Source organism: Pongo pygmaeus, chromosome 18, assembly GCF_028885625.2.
Source record: "Pongo pygmaeus isolate AG05252 chromosome 18, NHGRI_mPonPyg2-v2.0_pri, whole genome shotgun sequence".
NCBI lineage: Eukaryota > Metazoa > Chordata > Mammalia > Primates > Hominidae > Pongo > Pongo pygmaeus.
The window spans coordinates 17,893,890-17,917,675 of record NC_072391.2 but is presented as its reverse complement, the minus strand read 5'-3'; the positions used below and the strand labels follow the sequence as shown (position 1 = coordinate 17,917,675).

Genomic DNA, 23,786 nt, shown 5'->3' with positions numbered 1-23,786 from the left:
GGCTTTTGGGGCTTGCACCCTCTGAAGGCATGGCCCGAGCTGTATTTTGGCGCCTTTTAGCCATGGTTGAAGCAACTGGGACAAAGTGCACTAAGTCCCTAGGCAGCACACAGCAGGGGGGCCCTGGGCCTGGCCTATGAAATCATTTTTTCCTCCTAGACCTCTAGGCCTGTGATGGGAGGGGCTACTGTGAAGGTCTCTGACTTGACCTGGAGACATTTTCCCCATTGTCTTGGTGATTAACATTTGGTTCCTTGTTACTGATGCAAATTTCTGCAGCAGGTTTGAATTTTTCCCCAGAAAATGGGTTTTTCTTTTCTGTCAACTCATCAGCCTTCCAATTTTTCAAACTTTTATGCTCTGCTTCCTCTTAAACACTTTGTTGCTTAGAAATTTCTTCTGCCAATCATCTAACTCATCTCTCTCAAGTTCTAAGTTCCACAGATCTTTAGGGCAAAGGCAAAATGCTGCCACTCTTTTTGCTTAAGCATAGCAAGAGTCACCTTTGCTCCATTTCCCAAGAAGTTCCTCATCTCCATCTGAGACCAACTCAGCCTGGACTTCATTGTCCATATCACTATCAACATTTTGGTCAAAGCCATTCAATAAGTCCCTAGGAAGTTCCAAAGTTTCTTACATCTTCCTGTACTGTTCTGAGCCCTCCAAACTGTTCCAACATCTGCCTGATACTCAGTTCCAAAGTTGCTTCCACATTTTTGGATATCTTTACAGCAGCACCCCTCTCCCAGTACCAATTTACTGTATTAGTTTGTTCTCATGCTGCTATAAAGAACTGCCCAAGACTGGGTAGTTTATAAAGGAAACAGGTTTAATTGGCCCACAGTTCTGCAGGGCTGAGGAGGCCTCAGGAAGCTTACAATCATGGTGGAAGGGAAGCAAACACATCCTTCTTCACATAGTGGCAGGAAGGAGAAGTGCTGAGCAAAAGTGCTTCTTTTGCTGAGAAGTGTTGAGCAAAATCAGATCTCGTGAGAATTCACTGTCTCAAGAACAGCATGGAGGTAACCACCCCCATGATTCAATTACCTCCCACTGGGTTTCTCCCACAACATGTAAGGATTATGGGAACTACAGTTCAAAATGAGATTTGGGTGGGGACACAGCCAAGCCATATCACTGTCTCTACAAAAATAAAAATAAAAAAAAAAATTAGCCAGGTGTGGTGGCTCATGCCTGTATCCCAGCTACTCATGAGGCTGAGATGGGAGGAGCTCTTAAGTCCAGGAGGTTGAGACTGCAGTCAGCTATGATCATACCACCACACTCCAGCCTGGGCAACAGAGTGAGATGCTGTCAAAAAAAAAAAAAAAAAAGAAATCCATTCTTAGCCTGTGTGCTGTACAAAAGCAGGCAGCAGGCTGAATTTGGCCCACAGGCTGTGGTTCACCAACTCATGACCTATACAAATGGCAATTCCTATGGTTCATCCTAGTGATAACTGTACATGGTGTATTAGATACTATATAGCATGTTCATATCAAATGTCGTGTATAAATAAGGTAACATACAGCATTAAATAGTATCTGAGAAATATTTAATGAAAAAATCTGATAAGTACTTAGCAGGCACAGTACAGGGTGCCATGAAGTTGTTAAATGGGGGATCTGGTGTGTTCGAGAAAGGGGTGGGGAGATAGGTGGGCCTCCCTCAAGAAGGAATGTTTCAGCTGAGAGCTGAAGGATGCCCCTGCATTGCGTGTCAGGGCAGTGATGGGGAGAAAGACTCCAGGTAGAGGGAACCCACTCTGCAAAGGCCGAGTCATGAAGGGGTCCCTGGAACAGTGAGTTGGGGCTGAACCCACAAGCTGCAGTTGTGGGGATCGTGATCCATCCTGAGAGCTCTGAGAACCTGCAATAGTTTTCAGCACAGTGTGACGGGACTGGGGCTGCGTTTTGAAGATATTCCCTGTCTGCAGTTGGGAGGGGAGTCAGGAAACCTATTTGGAGGCTGGGGTTTTCACCCAGGTCATGCAGATAAGATTATTAGGTGTGGAATGAACTGAACAAATCACATGTCTTCTAATGGTACACCACACTTTTTTTTTTTTGTTTTGGTTTTGAGACAGAGTCTTGCTCTGTCTCCCAGGCTGGAGAGCAGTGGCATGATCATGGCTCACTGCAGCCTTGACTTCCCAGGTTCAAGCAATCCTCCTGCCTCAGCTTCCGGAGTAGCTGGGACTACAGGTGTCCACTACCATGCCTGGCTAATTTTGGTATTTTTATAGGAGACGGGGTTTCATCATGTTGGCCAGGCTCCTCTCTAACTTCTGACCTCAAGTGATCCGCCTGCCTCAGCCTCCCAAAGTACTGGATTACAGGTACAAGCCACCGCGCCTGGCCTTCAGTGATATTTTAAAGACTAAATTCCCTTAGAGATGCCTGGGTCTGCATTTATTGCTATTGTTCTGTTTCTCACTGTGTGTCTTGAGGTCATCAAAAGTAACCTGGGCCTTTTCCTTTGTTTTCTGCCGCCTCTAGGCTTATGAGCCATTAAGCAAAGCCAGATTGGTGTGTGGGTCAGGCTCTTCATGTTTTCTTTAGCTTAATAAGCAGTTTCTAAGGGAACTCATTGTGTCATTGTTTAGAATAGCAAAAGATGGGCAGCCTCCCAAGTGGCAATCAGCAGGGGCTGGGTGAATAGTGGGGTGGGATGCTTGCAGAAGGACATAAGATGAGGAAGCCCTTTGTGCACAGATGTGCGGCAGCCTCCAAGGTCCAGTTTTTAAGTGAAAACGTGAAGATCCACTTGGTATATTTGGTATGTTACTTCTGGGTAAAAAAGCAGACAAGTAAGAATTACGTAGTTATATTTGCTGTATTTGTAAGAAATTCCAGAGGGATAAATGAGAAACTAAAAGAGGCAATTGCATTTGGGCAGATTAACTTTTTGTTGTTTACCTTGATATATACTTTTTTTTTTTTGAGATGGAGTCTGGAGTCTCGCCCTGTCAACAGGCTGGAGTGCAGTGGCGTGATCTCGGCTCACTGCATCCTCCACTTCCCAGGTTCAAGCGATTCTCCTGCCTCAGCCTCTTGAGTAGCTGAGACTACAGGTGCGTGCGCCACCACGCTCAGCTAATTTTTGGTATCTTTAGTAGAGATGGGGTTTCACCACATTGGCCGGGCTTGTCTCGAACCCCTGACCTCGTGATCTGCCCACCTTGGCCTCCCAAAGTGCTGGGATTACAGGCTTGAGCCACCACACCCAGCCTATATATGTATTATATAAACAAATGCACACACATGCATACATACACATATATATATTTTTTAAAAATTGAGTCATGGCCAGGTGCACTGTGGGTCACACCTGTAATCCCAGCACTTTGGCAGGCGAAGGTGGGAGCGCCTGAGCTCAGGAGTTTGAGACCAGCCTGGGCAACATGGAGAAACCTCTTCTCTACAAAAACCACAAAAATTGACCGGGCGTGGTGGCATACACCTGTGGTCCCAGCTGCCCAGAAGGCTGAGGTGGGAGGATTGCTCGAGCCTGGTAGGTAGAGGCCGCAGTGGGCCATGATCACGCCACTGCACTCCAGCCTGGGTGACAGAGTGAGACTGTCTTAAAAGCAAAAACAGAGTCATATATTTCCTATTAAGGTGAAATGTAAAAAATAAATTCCTATATTCCATCATCCCCAGCTTCTGCCATTCTAAAGCATTTTCCTAAGCAGGTCCACCGTGGATGTAGCGGGTATTTCAGAAAGGCATTAGAAATGCCCTGGGAGGACAGAACCCGGGTCTTCACTGGAGGTACTGTTGGGCTCAGTCTGATGTCAAGGCAGGGGCATGGCAAGGGTATTGAGGCGTGAACAAGCATCACTCTGCAAGGTGACATGTGTTCATGCCTTGATACCCTTATTTCCCCACCAGCTCTATTTTTATTGCCTGCTGTATTGGTTTTTCTTTTTTTTTTTTTTCTTTTGAGACTGAGTTTTGCTTTTGTTGCCCAGGCTGGAGTGCAATGGCATCATCTCGGCTCACTGCAACTTCCGCCTCCTGGGTTCAAATGATTCTCCTGCCCCAGCCTCCTGAGTAGCTGGGACTACAGGTGTGCACCATCATGCCCAGCTAATTTTTATATATTTAGTAGAGACGGGATTTCTTCGTGTTGGTCAGGCTGGTCTCGAACTCCTGACCTCAGGTGATCCTCCTGCTTTGGGCTCCCAAAGTGCTGGGATTACAGGTGTGAGCCACTGTGCCCAGTCTCTATTGGTTTCTTATTGCTGGTATTGCCATCAACTTGGTGACTGAGAACAACACACATCACTCTAGTTCTCGGGAGTCAGAAGTCCAAAATGCACGGCTGGTGTTCTTTGCGGAAGCTCGCAGGGAGAATCCATGGCCTGGCCCTGTCCAGCATCAAGAGGCCACCTGTATTCCTCAATTCGTGGTTTCATGTCCCTCCACCCCTGCTTGTGTTGTCAAATGTCCCAAATGTCCTTTACTTTTTTTTTTATTTTTGAGACGGAATCTCAGCTCACTGCAGTCTCTGCCTCCCAGGTTCAAGTAATTCTCCTGCCTCAGCTTCCTGAGTAGCTGGGATTACAGGTGCATGTCACCACGCCCGGCTAATTTTTGTATTTTTAATAGAGATGGGGTTTCACCATGTTGGACAGGCTGGTCTTGAACTCCTGACCCCGGGTGATCTACCCGCCTCAGCCTCCCAAAGTGGTGGGATTATAGGCATGAGCCACCACGCTCTGCCTCATATCTCCTTTTCTGACTCAGATATTCCCACCGTCCTCTTGTCCCTTATAATTCCCTGTGATTACATTGGGCCCACCTGGATCATCTAGGACAGGGGTCCCCAACTCCTGGGCCATGGACCAGTAGCGAGCGGTCCGTGGCCTGTTAGGAATTGAGTCATGCAAGAGGAGCTGAGTGGCGGGCAAGCCAGCGTTACCACCTGAATTCCACCTCCTATCAGATCAGTGGCTGCACTGGATTCTCATAGGAGCGTGAACTCTGACATGAACTGTGCATGCGAGGCACCTAGGCTGTGAGCTCCTTATGAGAATCTAATGCCTGATGATCTGAGGTGGAACAGTTTCATCCTGAAAGCCACCCCCCTCCATCCCTGGCAAAACTGTCTTCCATGAAATCCATCCCTGGTGCCAAAAAGCGTGGGGACCTCTGATCTGGGACATTCTCCCCATTCCAAAGTCCTTAATGGTACCTGCAGAGTCCTTTTTGCCATGAAAGGTAAGAGACTCATAGGTTCTGGGGACGGGGATGTAGGCATCTTTATGGGCTGTTCTGTGTACTGCACCTGTTCAGCTTAGTTCCAGGCACATAGTAGGGGCTCAATACATCTTTGTTGAATGACACAATCAATCATTTGGTTAGGCTAGAGAATGTGGAAGGAGGCCGGGTGCAGTGGCTCACACCTGTAATCCTAAGGCTGAGGCAGGTGGATCACTTGAGCTCGGGAGTTTGAGACCAGCCTGAACAACATGGTGAAACCCCATCTCTCCTAAAAATGCAAAAATTAGCTGGGTGTGATAGTGTGTGTCTGTAGTCCCAGCTACTCCGGAGGCTGAGGTGGGAGGATCACTTGAGCCCAGAAGGTGGAGGTTGCAGTGAGCTGAGATCATGGCACTGCAGTCCGGTCTGGGCAACAAAACGAGACCCTGTGTCAGAAAGAGAGAGAATGTGGAGGGATATAGCAAGAAGTGGATCTGGATCTGGAAGTTTTAATAGTAGTGGTATTTATTGAGCACCTACTGTGTGCTCTGGCTCATGTTTAACAAAGTGCTTATTTGCATAATGTTAGTATTCCCATTTTACAGATGTGGAAACTGAGGTTAGGTGCTGGCCTAGTATTACAGGGTGAGGAGCTGAAGCCCCATCTGCCTGACGAGGGGTGTGTTGGGGAGGTGGACTAGAAGCTTGGGCAGGGAGGGATTCTGTTGAAACAGGGCTGCTTAGCTTTGGCACTGTTGACATTTGGGGCCAGATATTTCCCGTCGTGGGGGCTGTCCTGTGCATTGTGGCCGTTAAGCGGTATCCCTGGCCTCTGTCCACAAAGTGCCAATAGCACTACCCTCTTCCCAAGTTGTGACAACACGGGATGTTTCCAAACGTTGTCACATGTCCCCTGAGGGACAAACTTGTCCCCACTTGAGAACCGTGGTGTTAAAACATAGATGACGGCACATCAACTCCATGCTCCTCAGGTCACCCTGTGTGAAAGTCAAAATCCCTGTGGTGGCCTGTGCGTCCCGCACTGACTGTCTCCTCCCTGCCTTCTGCCTTCCTCGCTGTCTTCACTGCTTGTTATTCTTCAGACCTGTTGGCCTCTCTGTGGTTTCTCAGAAATGCCAGGCCTGGTCTGACCTCAGGACCTTTGCACTGGCTGTTTTCTCTGCTTGGTGTGCCCTTCCTCCAGATGGCCATTTGGTTTACTCCCTTGTTTCCTTCCATCCTGTATTTGTTTATTTATTTTTAATTGAGATGGAGTCTCGCTCTGTCACCCAGGCTGGAGTGCAGTGGTGTGATCGTGGCTCACTGCAACCTCCACCACCCAGGTTCAAGCGATTCTCGTGCCTCAGCCTCCTGAGTAGCTGGGATTACAGGCATGCACTACCACGCCTGGCTAATTTTTTGTATTTTTGGTAGAGACAGGGTTTCGCTATGTTGGCCAGGCTGGTCTTGAACTCCTGGCCTCAAGTGATCCACTTGTCTTGGCCTCCCAAAGTGCTGGGATTATAGGCGTGAGCCACTGTGCCCGGCTCAATCCTGTATTTAAATACCCATCCTCAGCAAAGCCTGCCCTCTTCTCTGAGTCCTTTTCATCACACATGTCTTCATATCCTCTCCCTTCTAAACCATCTGTCTCTTCTCTTTAGGCTCTCAGTTCCAGGAGGGCCGGCCCTTGGTCCCCATTGTTCACTGCTGGGCCCTCAGCCCTAGGAACCGTGCTCTGTAAATGGATGAATGCTGTCTGTCCTGTTACTGCAATGTCCCCAGACATATCCCTATGCCCAGCACATGCCTGACCCCTCACAAGACCCTGGAACATGACTAAGGGATTTATTTGGTGAAGCATGAGAGTCTGATGAGAGGAAGTGGCTGGGGAGCAACCTTGCAAAGATAGCCAGGGTTGGATGGAGAAAACGAGGGTGAGTGTCAGCTTCATAGGACGGGCCTTCCACGAGAGGTCTCGTGGTGCTTGGGAGAGTTGGGGTGAAAGCAGGTGGGAACAGGATGCTTGCTGCTGACATTTGGGCACTGATGGGCAGCCTGGCCTCTGCTTTCTTTTCAGTGCTTAACAGCACTGAAGCCCTCTTAAGAGAAGATTCTTAGGACTGGGCACAGTGGCTCATCCAGCACTTTGGGAGCCCTAGGTGGGAGGATCATTTGAGCCCCAGGAGTTCGAGGCTAGACTGGGCAACATAGCAAGACCCCATCTCTGGAAAGAAATACAAAAATTAACCAGGCTTGGTGTGCACCTCTAGTCCCAGCTACTTGAGAGGCTGAGGCGGGAGGATCACTTAAGCCTGGGAGTTCAAAGCTGTAATGAGCTATAATCACGCCATTACACTCCAGCCGAGGAGACAGAGCAAGACTCTGTCTCAAAAAGAAAAAAAAAAAAGAATTAGTTTTGCATGTAACTGTGTTCAGTTCTGTGTCTTGGACGTGAGGATTTGTGGTACCTGCCTGGATAGAGCAAGGATGGCCGTGCCCCTGCCTTCCTGGGTGTTGAGGATAAGTCTGGAAATTGCCCCTGGGATGTTACTGGGCTTTATTCTTAGCTCTGCTGAGTTAGGGGGCAGGGTGGGGTGCAGCCCAGCCAGCAGCATGCCAGGGCGTGTCACCGCCCACGCGATGCTGGCTGTGGCCACCTTCCTCTCACCCCATGTCCCTGCCAGCCGTGCTTGCCTCCTGCTGTGTTGGGGCCGGGAGACTTTAGCCTTTCTCCAGATCTTTTCAGGACTGTAGTGGGGAAATGAACGCCACATGCTGTCTCTCTAAATAGGATTAATGTTCAGAGGCCCAGCGGGTGCCCTGACCTAACCACGGGCCTCTTGCACTCCTTTTCTCAGCTTCCCTTGGCTTCTGAGCTACCCCTTTGCAGCGTTGTTTCTGAGTGTGGCATTTAGGAGCAGCCTGTCGCCTTGCCTTTCGCCCCTCTAAGCCCTGTCTATTCCTTGGTTGGTTGTGCAGAAGAGTTGCTGGGGTTTGAATCCAGGACCCTCGAGGTCCTGCCCCTGTGACTCGCGGGCCATCTTCTCACCTGTTTGTCTCTGCGTTCCTCTCTGTAAAGTGGGAATCATTACAGTACCTTCCTCATAGATTGCTAGGGTGATAAAATGGAGCGATGGACATGAAACCTGAACACAGTGCCTGGTATGCAGTCTGTGCTTAGAAAGGGCTCTGGTTTTATTTTTATTTCTTTTTCTTTGGGACTTGGTCTCACTCTCTCACCCAGGCTGGAGTGCATTAGCATAATCACATCTCACTGCAGCTTCCCACTCCTGGGCTCAAGCGATCCTCCCACCTCAGCCTCCCAAGTAGGTGGGATTACAGGTGTGAGCCACTGCGCCCGGCCAGGATTTCTTTCCTTTTTAAGGCTGAGCGATATTCCATGGCATGTATAGATCACGTTTTCTTTGTCCACTTGACCACGGATAGACATTTAGTTGTCCCCATCTTGGTTGTTGTGAATGACGCTCCAGAGAACATGGGAGTGCAGATATCTCTTCACGGCCTCTGTGTGGCTGAGATTAGGAGATCACTGCGTCGTCTCTAGTTCAGCAGTGCTAGTGCCTCCTGGCATTTAGCATCCAGCTCAAGAGAATGGAATTTGGGTGTCTCAGGGTCTAGGGCCACCTGTGCCTCTAAATCACAGGGAAGCTTTGTGTGTGTGTGGGGCGGGGGGGTGTGGGGGGCTATGGGTATGTGGTGGTGTGAATCTTATTTCTCCTTTCCCTTTTCTTAATTTTCCATTGGCAAAACAGAGCACCATTCCAGACCCCTTTCAGTCTTGCAATATACATGAAAAGTACAGGGCTTGTTCTGCAAAAGAAGAGTAGCCCCAGTGAGCTCAGGGTTGAGTGAAGTTCCGCAAGGACGGCACCTCTCGGCTCTTCTGGGGGCTTCAGGGCAGAGCTCTGTGTCGCCAAGCAGGACCCCCACTGCGGGCGGAGCTGCAGGGCCATCACCATTCATTAGGTAGATCAGTGAATGTAGACTCTGCGGTGCCACGAAGCAGCATCTGGTACTCACTGTGCATGTCTCGGGATGGAATCTAAGTCAGACATCCTTGCATCCCCACTTATGGGCTGTTCCTTCCCCTTGCTGGTCCTCACCTTTCTCCTAGGGTTACCGGGAGAAGTAAATGTGCTAACGCCATACACGCCGACTCAGCAGTCGCCTTGAACCACGCTTCTCTGTCACCCCTTATGCTGCCTTGATAATGGCTGCAGCCTCCTTGCACATCTCCCCTAGGATCTTCTCCTAGGGTCTCTTAATACAGGGGTCCCCGATACCCAGAGCACGGACTGGCACCAGTTCATGCATGCCCTGTTAGGAACCGGGCCACAGGCCACACAGCAGGAGGTGAGCGGCAGGTGAGCGTGCGAGACTTCCTCTGTATTTACAGCCGCTCCCCATCTTTTGCATCACCGCCTGAGCTCTGCCTCCTGTCAGATCGCCTGTGGCATTAGATTCTCATAGGAGCGCGAACCCTCCTGTGAACTGTGTGTGCGAGGGATTGAGGCTGTGTGCTTCTTTTGAGAGTCCAATGCCTGATGATCTGTCACTGTCTCCCATCACCCCTGAGATGGGACCATCTAGTTGCAGGAAAACGAACTGAGGGCTCCCACTGATTCTACATGATGGTGAGTTGTATAACTATTTCATTATATATTACAATGTAATCATAGAAATAAAGTGCACAATAAATGTAATGCACTCGAATCATCCCCTACCCTGTCTGTGAAAAATCATCTTCCACAAAACCCATCCTTGCTGCCAAAAAGGGGACGGCTGTCTTTTTTTCTTTTGAGATGGAGTCTTGCTCTGTTACCCAGGCTGGAGTGCAGTGGCACAATCTCGGCTCACTGCAGCCTCCGCCTCCTGGGTTCCAGCGATTCTCCTGCGTCAGCCTCCTGGGTAGCTGGGATTATAGGCACATGGCACCATACCCGGCTAATTTTTGTATTTTTAGTAGAGACGGGGTTTTACCATGTTGGCCAGGCTGCTCTCAAACTCCTAACCTCAGGTGATCCACCCGCCTCGGCCTCCCAAAGTGCTGGGATTACAGGCGTGAGCCACTGTGCCTGGCCAGGGACCACTGTCTTAATATGCGAATTAGGCGATGCCATGCTCCTGCTTAATGCCCTCCCAGGGCCTCCTGTGAGAATTAGAACAAAAAATCCGTGCTCTGTACCATGGCTCCAAGATTGGCTATGTGGTGGCCTTTGGTGACTTCTCCCGCCCCGTCTTGGGTCCTGGCTCATTGCTGCAGCCATATCCTCCCTGCAACCCACCCCACTGTGGCCTTTGCCTGTGCCATCTTTCTGCCTGGTATGTGCTTCCCAAGATATTTGCACAGCGAGCTCTTCCTGACCCTTCCAGTCTGCTGGGATGTCATCTGCCCAGACCGCCACTCTGGTGCTTCCTGTCCTGACACCCCTGCTCTTTCCTTCACAGCAGGTACTGCTCTTTGTCATTATGTTCTTATCTGTGAGCTTTCATCTTTGATGGACTATGAGTCTTAAGAGGACAGAGATATCGTTTCTGATTTCCCCCCATGCCTGTGACTAGCCCAGGTCTAGGCACATAGTAGGTGCTCAATAAACAGTCATCGAATGATAGATTGAATGAATGAATGCATGACAGGAACCCTCCACTTGTGCGTGTTAATCCATCTCTTGGCTGCCGGGAACACCAGCTCCTGCAACCTGGCACTTGGGTCACCTGATCGAACCCTCCTGATAACTCTGTAATAGGTGGGTTCTAGAATTAGTCCCATTTCACAGATGAAGAAATCAAGGCCTGGTTAGGTGAACTGACTTGCTTTAGGGCAGCGGGGATGATTTTTGGCTCTCTGGAGATATTTGGCAATGTCTAGAGACAGTTTTGATTGTCACAACTTGAGGAGGTGGGGAGTGCTACTATCATCTAGTGGCAGAGGCCAGCGACGCCACTCAGTATCTTACAATGCACAGGATGGCCCCCCGCAACCAAGAATTATTTGGGCTCAAATATCGGCGGTTCTGAGGTTGAAGAAGCCCTGCTTGAGGGCACACATCTGTAAGTGGCGGAGATGGGAACCTAGCCCCTGAACCTTGTATTGTTAACCACTACCTTGCACTGCTCACATTCGCGGGGGGGTGGGTGGGAGGAGCTGTAGAATGTTTCCATGTCTGAGTCAAAATCTTGCTTCTCCGCTCTGGAGAGAAGAATTTGGAATCTGTGAGGCCTGAGGCCATTCACTTGATCTCCGGCCCTGGAGATCTTGCCTGCAAGCGACCTCAGGCTCCATCTGTCTGCCATGTACCTTGCAAACGCCTTAGAATTCTGGCCGGGCGTGGTAGCTCACACCTCTAATCCCCGCACTCTGGGAGGCCGAGGCGGGCAGACCGTTTGAGTTCAAGACCAGCCTGGGCAACATGGTAAAACCCTGAATCTACAAAAGATACAAAAATTAGCCAGGCATGGTGGTGCATGCCAGGTAGTCCCAGCTACTTGGGAGGCTGAGGCAGGAGGATTGCTGGAGCCCAGGAGATCGAGGCTGCAGTGAGCTGTGATGGTGCCAGTGTACTCAAGCCTGGGCAACAGAGTGAGACCCTGTCTCAAAAAACAAAACCAGCCAACCAAACAAACCAAAAGGCCTTAGAGTTCAAGCACGTGGTTTAGAGGTGTTGGATCTCGTGTCAGACTCTCCGTGCGTTCAAATCCTGTCCCTGTTTCTTCTAGGTTGATGAGCCCGAGCAATTTACATAAACTCTCTGGACCTCAGAGCCCGTGCCAGGAAGGGAGAGTTTTAATAGTCCTGACTTTGTAGGGCTGTTGGAAAGCTTAAAGGGACTGTGCTTGGGAAGCACTTAATCACTGTGCCTGGCGTGGTCACTCTGGCTGTTATTATTGGCACCCAATAAATACATGCTTTCTCTTTGTTTCCAACTCAGCATTTAGAAATGTCCTACCCTTCAATTCCTGCTGCTATTTATTTATTTGAAGCGTGAACTAGCTTTCTTATTATTATTTTAGAAATCATGCAGAGGAGAAAATTCAAACAGTACGAAAGATAATAAAACAAAAAATAATAGTTGCCTTCCTCTCCCTGGTTTCAGGCCTACCCACTGCAGATTAATTAGCTTTTTTTCTTTTCTTTTTTTTTGCAATATGAGGTCTTGCTCTGTTGCCCAGGCTGGGGTGCAATGGCGTGATTTTGACTCACTGCAACCTCCGCCTCCTGGATTCAAGCAATTCTCCTGCCTCAGCCTCCCTAGTAGCTGGGATTAGGGCACATCATGAGGTCAGGAATGTGACAACAGCCTGGCCAACATGGTGAAACCCCGTCTCTACTAAAAATGCAAAAATTAGCCAGGTGTGGTAGCGGGCGCCTGTAATCCCACCTATTTGTGATGCTGAGGCAGGAGAATTGCTTGAACTCGGGAGGCGGAGGTTGCAGTGAGCCGAGACCACACCATTGCACTCCAGCCTGGGCAACGAGAGCGAAACTCCGTCTCAAAAAAAAACAAACAAAACATCAAATTCCTGACTGTGTATGCTGCTTGCAGGTTATATATGACCAGACCTGGTTCTGTATCTGTAAAATGGGTTACGTTATAGTACCTGAGTCCTAGAGTTGTGTGTGAGGATGAAATGTAATGTGAAACACTTAGAGTAGTGCTTGGCTGATGCAACTAATGAATCTTCCCTCTTACTCTTTCTGTAGACAGAAGAAGGTGGCACAGGTTTCTTCATTGCTTTTCGCCCTTTGCTGAAATGTCATCTTGGCCCAGAGGCCCTTTCTGTCTGCCTGATAAAGAACTAGCACCTGCCCACCCACCATTATGCTTCACCCACTTTCTTCTTCTTCAAGCCATTTGCTCCCGTTGGGCATAAATAGAGTTGTTTTTTTAGCTGTTGGTAGTTATGGCCTCTTTCCATGCAGTGAAACTGTGAGAGTGGAGACTTGTTTTACTTCCGCATGGCCTTGGCACGTGGTAGTAGTCCCTGATAAATGTCCACTGAGCAATAGGAACCCGGCTGTTGCAAGTTATTTATTTATTTTTGAGACAGGTTCTCAACCTTTCACCTAGGCTGGAGTTCGGTGGTGCAGTCACAGCTCACTGCAGCCTCGAACTCCTGGGGTCAAGGGATCCTCCTTCGTCAGCCTCTTGAGTAGCTGGGACTAAAGGCAAATGTCATCACATCTGGCTACTTTTAAATTTTTTTATTTGTAGAAGGTGGGGAGTCTCACTCCATTGCCACCTCTGGTCTTGAACTCCTGGGCTCAAGTGATCTTCCTGCCTTGGTCCCCCAAAGTGTTGGGATTACAGGTGTGCACCACCATGCCCAGCGAAGTTTTTTTTTTTTTTTTTTTTTTTTGAGATGCAGTCTCACTCTGTTGTCCAGGCTGGAGTGCAGTGGCGTGATCTCGGCTCCCCACAACCTCCACCTCCCGGGTTCAAGCGATTCTCCTGTCTCAGCCTCCTGAGTAGCTGGGACTACAGGCGAATGCCACCATGCCCGGCTAATTTTTGTACATTTAGTAGAGAGAGGGCTTCACTAAGTTGGCCAGGCTGGTCTTGAACTCCTGACCTCATGATCTGCCCACCTCAGCCCCCCAAAGTGCTGGGATTACAGGCGTGAACCACTGCACCCGGCCAGCTAAGTTTTTAAATTTTTTTGTAGAGACACAGTCTCACTGTGTTGCCTGAGCTGATCTGAAATTCCTGGCCTCAAAACTATCCTCCTGCCTCGGCCTCCTCAAGTGCTGGGATATATAGGCATGAGTCACTGCACCCAGCTGGTTGTGAGTTATTGAGATGGTTGAATTGGGAGTGGATGCTCAGGCCTCAGTGGAACTTGTGGTACACAGCAGGTCCTCATTACTTCTGTCAGTGGCAGTTGAGATTCGTAATCACTTTTTCTGCCTGTTGTCTGCCCCATCCTCTCTGTGGCCTTCTCTTCTGTCCTGGAGTTGGCTGGCTGGGTCCCTGGCAGGGCTGCATGCCTTATCCCTGCAGGCCTGCTTGCCTTATCCCTGCAGGCCCTGGTGGAGCATCCGTCCAGAACCTGTGCCATCCAGATGGGAGCAGTAAGGGTGTAGGGGAAAGTTAGTGAGCTGCCCGGTGCACGGGGACTTCCATGATAATCATGGCTGAACCAGGAAGGCAGGTCAAAGCCAGGGTCATGTACAGGAAGGAGGTCAGCACCAGGGTCTTGTATGGGAAGGCTTAGATCAATGCCTAGTGCCTTAGTCATCATCGTTCAGCCCAGAAAAGATGACGCTATGCAACAGGAATTTTATGAACACACAAAGGTCAGGGGCCACTTGGACTTGGACGGGGTCCTCAGCTCCTTGAGTGTCAGGGCTGAGGGCATGGAGACACAACTTGACCAAGCTGGTGAGGTGTCCCGCAAGGAGAAGCCTCTGTTGGAGGGAGCCGGGAGCTGGGGAGGACATGCGCTTTCTGTTTTTTTTTTTTTTTTTTTTGAGACAGAGTCTCGCTCTATCGCCCAGGCTGGAGTGCAGTGGTGCAATCTCGGCTCACTGCAACTTCTGCCTCCCGGGTTCAAGCGATTCTCCTGCATCAGCCTCCCAAGTAGCTGGGACTCAGGCCTGTGCCACCACACCTGGCGAATTTTTTTGTATTTTCAGTAGAGACAGGGTTTCACCATGTTAGCCAGGATGGTCTTGATCTCCTGACCTCGTGATCCACCTGCCTTGGCCTCCCAAAGTGCTAGGATTATAGGCGTGAGCCACCGTGCCCGGCCGACGTGCGCTTTCTCTGTAAAGATTTCTGTGGGCCAGGTTCCCCAAAGGGCAGGGCCTGGGCCAGTGCAGTGACCGGTGACCATGTTCAGGACTCATCTCTTGTGGCTGAATTGCGTGTCTGGACAGTTAGGTCCTTCTGATTCTGCTCAGAGGGTGGTGGGCCTGGCTGGATTTCCCTAGATTAGGAAGCAGCCTCGGGTAGCTGTGATTCTTTGAGTTGGGAACAGCAAATGGCCTGCAGACTCCCAGGGAATCGTCCCTTCCTTAAGCCTTTAGGTATATTGCCCAGTATTCACCGTTTTTCCCAGAAGCCTTCAGTAGCAAGAGTCGCACTTCTTACCTCCTGGAGTTGTTAAAGTAAAGAAGGACACATTAGGGTCCCTGCCAGTAAGGAACACCCAGGAGGCCTTGATACTTTTTTTTTTTTTTTTTTTTTTTGAGACAGAGTCTCACTCTGTCACCCAGGCTGGAGGACAATGACCTGATCTCTGCAACCTCCACCTCCTGGGTTTAAGCAATTCTTGTGCCTCAGCCTCCCAACTAGTTGGGATTACAGGCATTTGCCACCATGGCCAGCTAATTTTTTTGTATTTTTTAGTAGAGATGGGGTTTCACTATGTTGGCCAGGCTGGTCTTGAACTCCTGGCCTCAAGTGATCTGCCCTCCTCAGCCTTCCAAAGTGCTGGGATTTCAGGTGTGACCCACTGCGCCCAGCCCCGATACTTTTTTTGTTTCTTTGAGACAGTCTCTTACACTGTCACCCAGGCTGGAGTGCAGTGGGACGATCAGAGTTCACTGCAACCTCAACCCCCGGGCTCAAAAGATCCTCCCACTTCAGCCTTCTGAGTAGGTGGGACTACAGGCCTGCACTACCACGCCTGGATAATTTTAAAATTTTTTTGTTAAGACAGGGTCTTACTTTGATGCCCAGGCTTTTCTTGAACTCCTGAGCTCAAGCAATCCTCCCGCCTCAGCCTCCCAAAGTGCTGGGTTTACAGGCATGAGCCACTGTGCTCATCACCGGTCCCCAGATGATCTTAGCTTCGTGACCGATGGTGTTGGCCGCTGTGGGGGCCGTGACGGAGGTGATGTGGGGGTGGATGGCAGGGGTGACCCGTGTTGGCTGCTTTCTGCAACAGTCATAGTTCATGGTCAGAGTCAGATTTCCTCTCGTCATGCCTTACTTCCCTTCCTTCCGCTCCCTCCCACAGCCGCCCTTTGGGTCTGGGCTGGCCATCTGGCTCTGAGCAGGAAGCTAGCGTGTGCTCTTCAATTTGCTTTCTGCAGAGGAAACACCTTCCTTTGCTCAGCGTTTCCTGACCTCTCCTTCCCTGGAGTTCCGGTGTCCTTAAATGCTCTCTGGTTTCTTCTGTAGCTTACTTTCTTGCTTGAAAGGACAACTTTTCTTTGTCCTTTAAACTTCTTATCTCTGGGCAATACAGTGGTGGTGGCAGTGGTGATTATTATTAAATATTAGTATCTTCTACTACGGTTTATTGTCTCTAGACTGTATCAGCACCTGTCACACATTGTGCCATTGAATCCTCTCCAGAAGTCTTCCAAATGATGTGTTTTCCTGACCTTTAAAAGAATTAAAATTTTTTTTTTTTTTGGAGACAGGGTCTTGCTCTGTCTCCCAGGCTGGAGTGCAGTGCCGCGATCTCGGCTCACTGCAAGCTCTGCCTTCTGGGTTCATGCCATTCTCCTGCCTCAACCTCCCGAGTAGCTGGGACTACAGGCGCCCGCCACCACACCCGGCTAATTTGTTTTTTAATATTTTTAGTGGAGACAGGGTTTCACCGTGTTAGCCAGGATGGTCTTGATCTCCTAACCTCGTGATCCGCCCGCCTTGGTCTCCCGAAGTGCTGGGATTACAGGCGTGAGCCACTGCGCCCTGCCAAAAATTTTTTTTAAAGAAATGGGGTCTCGCTGGGTGCGATGGCTCACGCCTGTAATCCCAGCACTTTGGGAGGCTGAGGTGGGCGGATCACCTGAGGTTGGGAGTTCCAGGACAGCCTGACCAACATGGAGAAACCCCATCTCTACTAAAAATACAAGATTAGCCAGGCGTGGTGGCAGGCGCCTGTAGTCCCAGCTACTCAGGAAGCTGAGGCAGGAGAATCGTTTGAACCTGGGAGGCAGAGGTTGCGGTGAGCTGAAATCTCTCCATTGCACTCCAGCCTGGGCAACAAGAGCGAAACTCCGTCTCAAAAAAAAAAAAATAATAATAGAAAAAAAAAAAAGAAATGGGGTCTCACTGTGTTGCCCAGGCTGGTCTAGAATTCCTGGCCTCCAGCTGTCCTCCCATTTCGGTCTCCCAAATTGCAGGGATTAAACATGTGAGCCTCTGTGCCCGGCCTTTTTTTTTCTTTTCTTTTCTCTTCTTTTCTTTCTGCCTGAGTCTCACTTTGTCACCAGGCTGGAGTGCAGTGGCATGATCTGGGCTCACTGCAACCTCCACTTCCCAGGTTCAAGTGATTCTTCTGCCTCAGCCTCCCGAGTAGCTGGGACTACAGGTGCATGCCACCATGCCTGGCTAATTTTTGTATTTTTAGTACAGATGGGGTTTCACCATATTGGCCAGGATGGTCTGAACTCCTGATCTCGTGATCTGCCCGCCTCGGCCTCCCAAAGTGTTGGGATTACAGGCGTGAGCCACCGCGCCTGGCCTTCCTTTTTTTTGAAACAGGTTCTCACTCTGTTGCCCAGGTTGGAGTGCAGTGGTGTGATTATATCTCACTGCAGTGTCTACCTTCCAAGGCTCAGGTGATCTCCTGCTTCAGCCCACTGAGTAGCTGGGATTATAGGCAAGTTCACCATGCCTGGCTAATTTTTGCGTTTTTAGTAGAGACGGGTTTCGCCATGTTGTCCAGGCCGGTTTTGAACTCCTGGGCTCAAGCGATCCACCCATGTCGGCTTCCCAAAGTGCCAGGATTACAGGCGTGAGCCACTGTGTCCAGCTTTTCTGACTCTTTTTACTGATCATGAGACTGAAGCTTGGAGAAACTAAGTGACTTGCCCAAGTTCACATGGGGTCAAGGCCTGAATTTGAGTCTACATCTCCTCGATTAGGAAGTGAGTGGTCATAGCTAGTCTCTACCTGGATGGATTGTTATTTAATTGTTAAATTTTTTCAAAATAATTTTAAATTATTTTATTAAAAAAGAGGGTATCATTATGTTTCCCGGGCTGGTCTTGAACTCCTAGGCTCAAGTGATCCTCCTGCCTTTGCCTCCCAAAATGCTGAGGTTACAAGTGCAAACTACTGTGCCTAGCCAGGTTATTACTTAGTAACCAAAACAACAATAACAAAACCAAAAGAAAGGAGGAAATTGATGGTGGACAAGTAAGAAGATCATTGCAAAGGTTGGGGGCAGGTTGTTTGGGGAGTGTGGAGGAAGCTTTTTAAATGAGGTACCTGAGTTGGATTGCGGAGGATGAATAGGGGTTTGTTAGGACAGAAAGACATTGCAGAGAGAGGATCTAGCAAGAGGTGACTGAAGAAACCATTTATTTGACCAGCAGCTGGGGAATGCCTTGAAGGCAGGAACCACAGCCTTTCTGAATCTCCAGTGCCTGGAACAGTGTCTAGAACATTATCTGACAACAAGCTTGGTAAATACTTCTTTAAGTAAATGCCTGAGTTGGCACATCTGGGAAACAGGGTGGGAGAAATTGTAGGAGAAGTAGATGGGACTTGAATGTAGAAGGAAGGTCTCATGGATCACTGCAAAGGTTGGTTGTTTTTTTTTGGTTTTTTTTGTTTTTTTTTTTTGAGATGGAGTCTCGCTTTGTCGCCCAGGCTGGAGTGCAGTGGCGTGATCTCGGCTCACTGCAAGCTCTGCCTCCCGAGTGCACGCCATTCTTCTGCCTCAGCCTCTCCGAGTAGCTGGGACTACAGGTGCCCGCCACCACGCCCGGCTAATGTTTTGTATTTTTAGTGGAGATGGGGTTTCACTGTGGTCTTGATCTGCTGACCTGGTGATCCACCCGCCTCGGCCTCCCAAAGTGCTGGGATTACAAGTGTGAGCCACCGCGCCCAGCCAGGGTTGGTTCTTAAAAGCAATAGGGAGCTATGGGAAGTTGTTTCCCAGCAGAAGAGAGAAGGCCATTAGATCTGCCCTATTTATTAATGCAAATATCTAAGTCTATGAATCTTCCTCTGAGCAGGAAAATGTGATTGCTTTTAAATCCATGTGGAAAGACCCTCAGTTTTACTCTTGATGAAGAGAAAAGGAACTTAAACTACAGAGAGATATTTTTCACCTCAGATTGGCAGAGGTCAGAAACTTGTTATCTGCTGTGCTTTGTGAAGTAATTGCCTTTGTACTTATCAGCTGGAGTATGAATTGATGTTCCCCATTTGGAGGGCAGTGTCTGTCTAAATGTTACTGTAGGCACCCTTTGACCTGGCAGGTTCCTTTTTTGAAAGTTTATATATATATATGTGAGACAGAGTCTCATTATGTTGCCCAGGGTGGTCTCAAACTCCTGGGCTCATGGGATCCTCCCACCTGGGCCTCCCAAAGTGCTGGAGTTACAGATGGGAGCCACCACACCTGGCCGAGAAAGTGATCTTATCAACACTCTTGCTTGAGTGTGAAATAAGCCTCCTACCAAGCTGTTTATTCAATGCTGCATTGTTTGTAAGAGCAACACCAATGCCAAGTCCCCAGGAGACCGATGGAAGTCAAGTTCATCCCTACAATAGAATACAAAGCAGCCGTAACAAAGAGTGAGGAAACTGTTCATGTATACTGCGGGATGATCTTTAAAATCTGTGATTAAGAGAAAAAAGCAAAGTACAGAACATTATGCAATGTATGCTTCCTTCCATTTGATAACAGAAGATACATATTTACTTTAGTTATTTTTGTATAAAATATTTTCTGAAAGAAGACATAAGAAACCCATGATGGTTGCCTCTAGAGAGAGGAACTGAGAGGAAGGGCTTAGGGAATGGAATGAGAAGTCTTGTCCCTTTTACCTCTTTGTTTAAAAGAAATATCAAGAATAAAACACATCTATGTTACTGATAAAGATCAGTTTCCAAAGGCTGTGTGCGGTGGTTCACACCTGTGATCCTGGCACTTTGGGAGGCCAAAGCGAGTGGATCGCTTGAGCTCAGGACTTTGATACCAGCCTGGGCAACGTGGCAAAACCCCATTTCTACTAAAAATACAAAATTAGCTGGGCTTGGTGGTGTGTGCCTGTGGTCCTAGCTACTCAGGAGGCTGAGGTGGGAGGATTGCTGGAGCCTGAGAGGTTGAGGCTGCAGTGAGCTATGATTGCACCACTGCGTTCCAGCCTGGGCAACAGAGTGAGACCTTGTCTCAAAAAAAAAAAAAAGTTCAGTTTTTAATATTAGCTAAGTAAAAAAAGCAAGGTATAGAATAGAGTATTGTGGTGCCTTTTGCGGCAACAAAATAGGTCGTATTTGGAATATATCTGGAAGAATGTAAGATGTTAGCAATGGTAGCTTGCCTGTAGGGTAGGATTGGGGGGCTGTTAGTTTGGGGAGAAAGACATATTTTTCACTGTATACCTTTTTGAGTAATTTGAAAGAGTTTTAGCACACAAATATATTACCTATTAAAAATAATTACAAAGAGAGGGAGACATGGGTGCATGCATGGATGGATGGTTGGTTGGGTAGCTGGATACATAGACAGGTGGATGGATTGGTTGGTGGATGGATGGATGAACTGTTGGGTGGGTAGATGGATTGATGGGTGAATGAATTGGTAGGTGGGTAGGGTGGATGGGTGAATTGGTGGATGGGTAGGTGGATGGATAAATGAATTGGTGGGTGGGTGGATGGATGGATGAACTGGTGGATGGGTGGATGGATGGATGGGTGAATGAATTGGTAGGTGGGTAGGGTGGATGGGTGAATTGGTGGATGGGTAGGTGGATGGATGAATGAATTGGTAGGTGGGTGGATGGGTGGATGAATTGGTAGGTGGGTAGCTGAATGTATGAATTGGTTGGGGGGTGGATGGATGAATTGGTGAGTGGGTAGGTGGATGGATGGATGCATTGGTGGGTGGGTGGATGGATGAATTGGTGGATGGGCGGATGGATGGATGGATGGGTTCATGGTTGGGTGATAAATATATCCATGGGTATACATATGGATGTGTACATAGATAATTCTCTGGCTGTGGTGGGGAGGACTGGCTGTGGTGGGGAGGACTGGCTGTGGTGGGGAGCACTGGCTGTAGTGGGGAGGACTCAGTAGGACAAGGAGAGGCTGGAGGCAGGGAAGACTTAGGAAGCAATTACAATAGTCCTGGCAAGGAATAATTTGGGGCTAGGATCAGGTCAATTAAATGTTTAACATTGGAACTATGTCTCTTGTATACATAACTGCATATGTCAAGTCTTGGTATTGTTTTCTTTCTAGCAGGGCAAATTCCTTTGGAATGAGCTTTTACTGGCAACTGCTCAGAAGCTGTTCTGTGTATAATGACCAACAACAGTTTAATCCTTTTTTCAGCCATCACCTTAGGAATTAACAATAGTATGAAATCAGTTAAAATAATCAGTCTTTGAGATGTCATGCCTTATCCACGATCAACTTCTTCTTTACAAGGCTGTGTTCCAAATGTGCCAGGCCAAAAAGACGTGAACTTTGTCCTTTTTAGGGTTTGTGTCTTGATGTTTCCTAGCTAAATCTCTTTGTATGTGTTGGCCTTGTAAGGTTTACTTTTTTTTTTGAGATGGAAACTGTGTTGCCTAGGCTGGAGTGCAGTGGTGCAATCTTGGCTCACAGCACCCTCTGCCTCCCGGGTTCAGGTGATTCTCCTGCCTGAGCCTCCCAAGTAGCTGGGATTACAGACGTGCACTACCCTGCCCGGCTAATTTTTATGTTTTTAGTAAAACATAAAAATTATGTTTTTATGGGGTGGGGGGGGGGTCTTGCCATGTTGGCCAGGCTTGTCTCAGACTCCTGACTGCCTGCCTAGGCCTACCAAAGTGCTGGGATTACAGGCATGAGCCACCGCGCCCAACCTAATAACTAGATCTCTTTAATTATTGGAACATGTATTTTGATCAGATTGACACTTTTTTTTTTTAAGTGAAGTGATCTTATTTCCCTCATTTCTCATTTTTAACTTTTTTTGTTTTGACATGGCTTTAAAGCTGTGTGGAGCTGTAAGGGTCTGGGTTCCTTGACATTCCATGGGGGTCTCAGGTGATCGTGGAAGGGCTGTTGGAATCAGAGCTATTTGGAGGGTGCATAGGCCGGTAGGATGGGAAGGCTGGGGGAGAAGTGGGCTTTTTGGGGACCAAAGCCAAATGGACAACTGGGCCTAATCTAAAGACTGGCCCCTCCCAGCTCCTACTGAAGGTCATGTAGCAGGAATGGGGCCCAGCGCCACCAGATTTTCTAATTTTTTTTTTTTTTTGAGACACAGCCTTGCTCTGTTGCCAGGCTGGAGTGCAGTGGCACGATATTGGCTCACTGCAACCTCCGCCTCCCGGGTTCCAGCGATTCCCCTGCCTCAGCCTCCCAAGTAGCTGAGACTACAGGCATGCACCGCCATGCCTGGCTAATTTTTTGTATTTTAGTAGAATTGAGGTTTTACCATGTTGGCCAGGCTGGTCTCGATCTCCTGAACTCGTGATCCTCCTGCCTCGGCCTCCCAAAGTGCTGGGATGACAGGCATGAGCCACTGCGCCCAGAAGATTTTCTGATTTTTAAAGTTACGCCAGAGACCGGGCGCGGTGGCTCACGCCTGTCATTCCAACACTTTGGGAGGCCAAGGTTGGCAGATCACCTGAGGTTTAGGACTTTGAGACTAGACTGGCCAATATGGTAAAACCTTGTCTCTACTAAAAATTCAAAAAAATTAGCCGAGCGGGGTGACTGCAGTCCCAGCTACTTAGGAGGTTGAGGCAGGAGAATTACTTGAACCCGGGAAGTAGAGATTGCAGTGAGCTGAGATCATGCCACTGCATTCCAGTCTGGGTGACAAAGCAAGACTCTGTCAAAAAAATAAATAAATAAATAAATAAAAATAAGCCGGAAATCAAATTTTAAATGTTGGGATCTAATCTAATTTTTTTTTGAAACAAAAAGTATGCCTAAAACAACAGCAATAACAACAAGCCATCTATGGGCCAAACTGTGGGTGGGGAAACCTATTTTGTACTTCTTATTTTATCCGATCGAATTGTGGTGGAGATAGGAAATTGAGACCCCAAAAAGAGTAGTAAGTTTTCCCAAAGTTGTTTAGTCAGTTGCCAGATTATGGCTTGAATTAAATTTAAATTCTTCAGCTGGGCATGGTGGTGCACACCTGTAGTATAGCTGCTTGGAGAGGCAGAGGTGGGAGGACTGCTTGAGCCCAAAAGTTCAAAGCACAGGAAGCTATGATCTTACCACCACACTTCAGTCTGGGCAACAGAGCAAGACCTCATTTCAAAAAAGAAAAAAAAAGAAAAATTTAAATTCTTCATTACAGAACAGCTGATGGTGGAGGTTTATTCTTGGGCAGGTACATCTGATCTGTTTATGTATGTATCTATGAATTTGTCTATTTGGCATGGCTCTTTAACAAAATACAGGCTTTTTTTTTTTAAGTAAAAGTAATTGAAACAAAATTTGTTTCCAAGGCTGGATAGCTCAGTGGCAAAATGCAGACTTGAACAACATCGCCTGAGTTTGAATTCAGCTCCAGAGCTTACCAGCTGTATGATACTGGACACAGTATTTAACCCTTCTGTTCCTGAGTTTCACATCTGAAAAAGGAGATAATAAAAATAATTACAGAATGAAAGGAGATAATACACATGAG

At 48.3% G+C, this 23,786-nt stretch overlaps 1 protein-coding gene across 10 annotated transcripts in view; it reads left to right on the top strand.

Moving 5' to 3' along the window:
- The window catches only part of ABCC1 (ATP binding cassette subfamily C member 1 (ABCC1 blood group)), a 192,781-nt gene that overhangs the window by 31,230 nt on the left and 137,765 nt on the right, over positions 1–23,786 (top strand). Inside the window, exon 1 of one of the 10 annotated variants that reach the window (XM_063654343.1) lies at positions 2,288–2,338. The exons of the other annotated variants lie outside the window; for them this stretch is intronic. The gene's annotated coding sequence lies outside the window, so the exon portion shown is untranslated. Of the gene's footprint in view, positions 1–2,287; positions 2,339–23,786 lie in introns of those variants that run through there. 10 annotated transcript variants of the gene reach the window in all.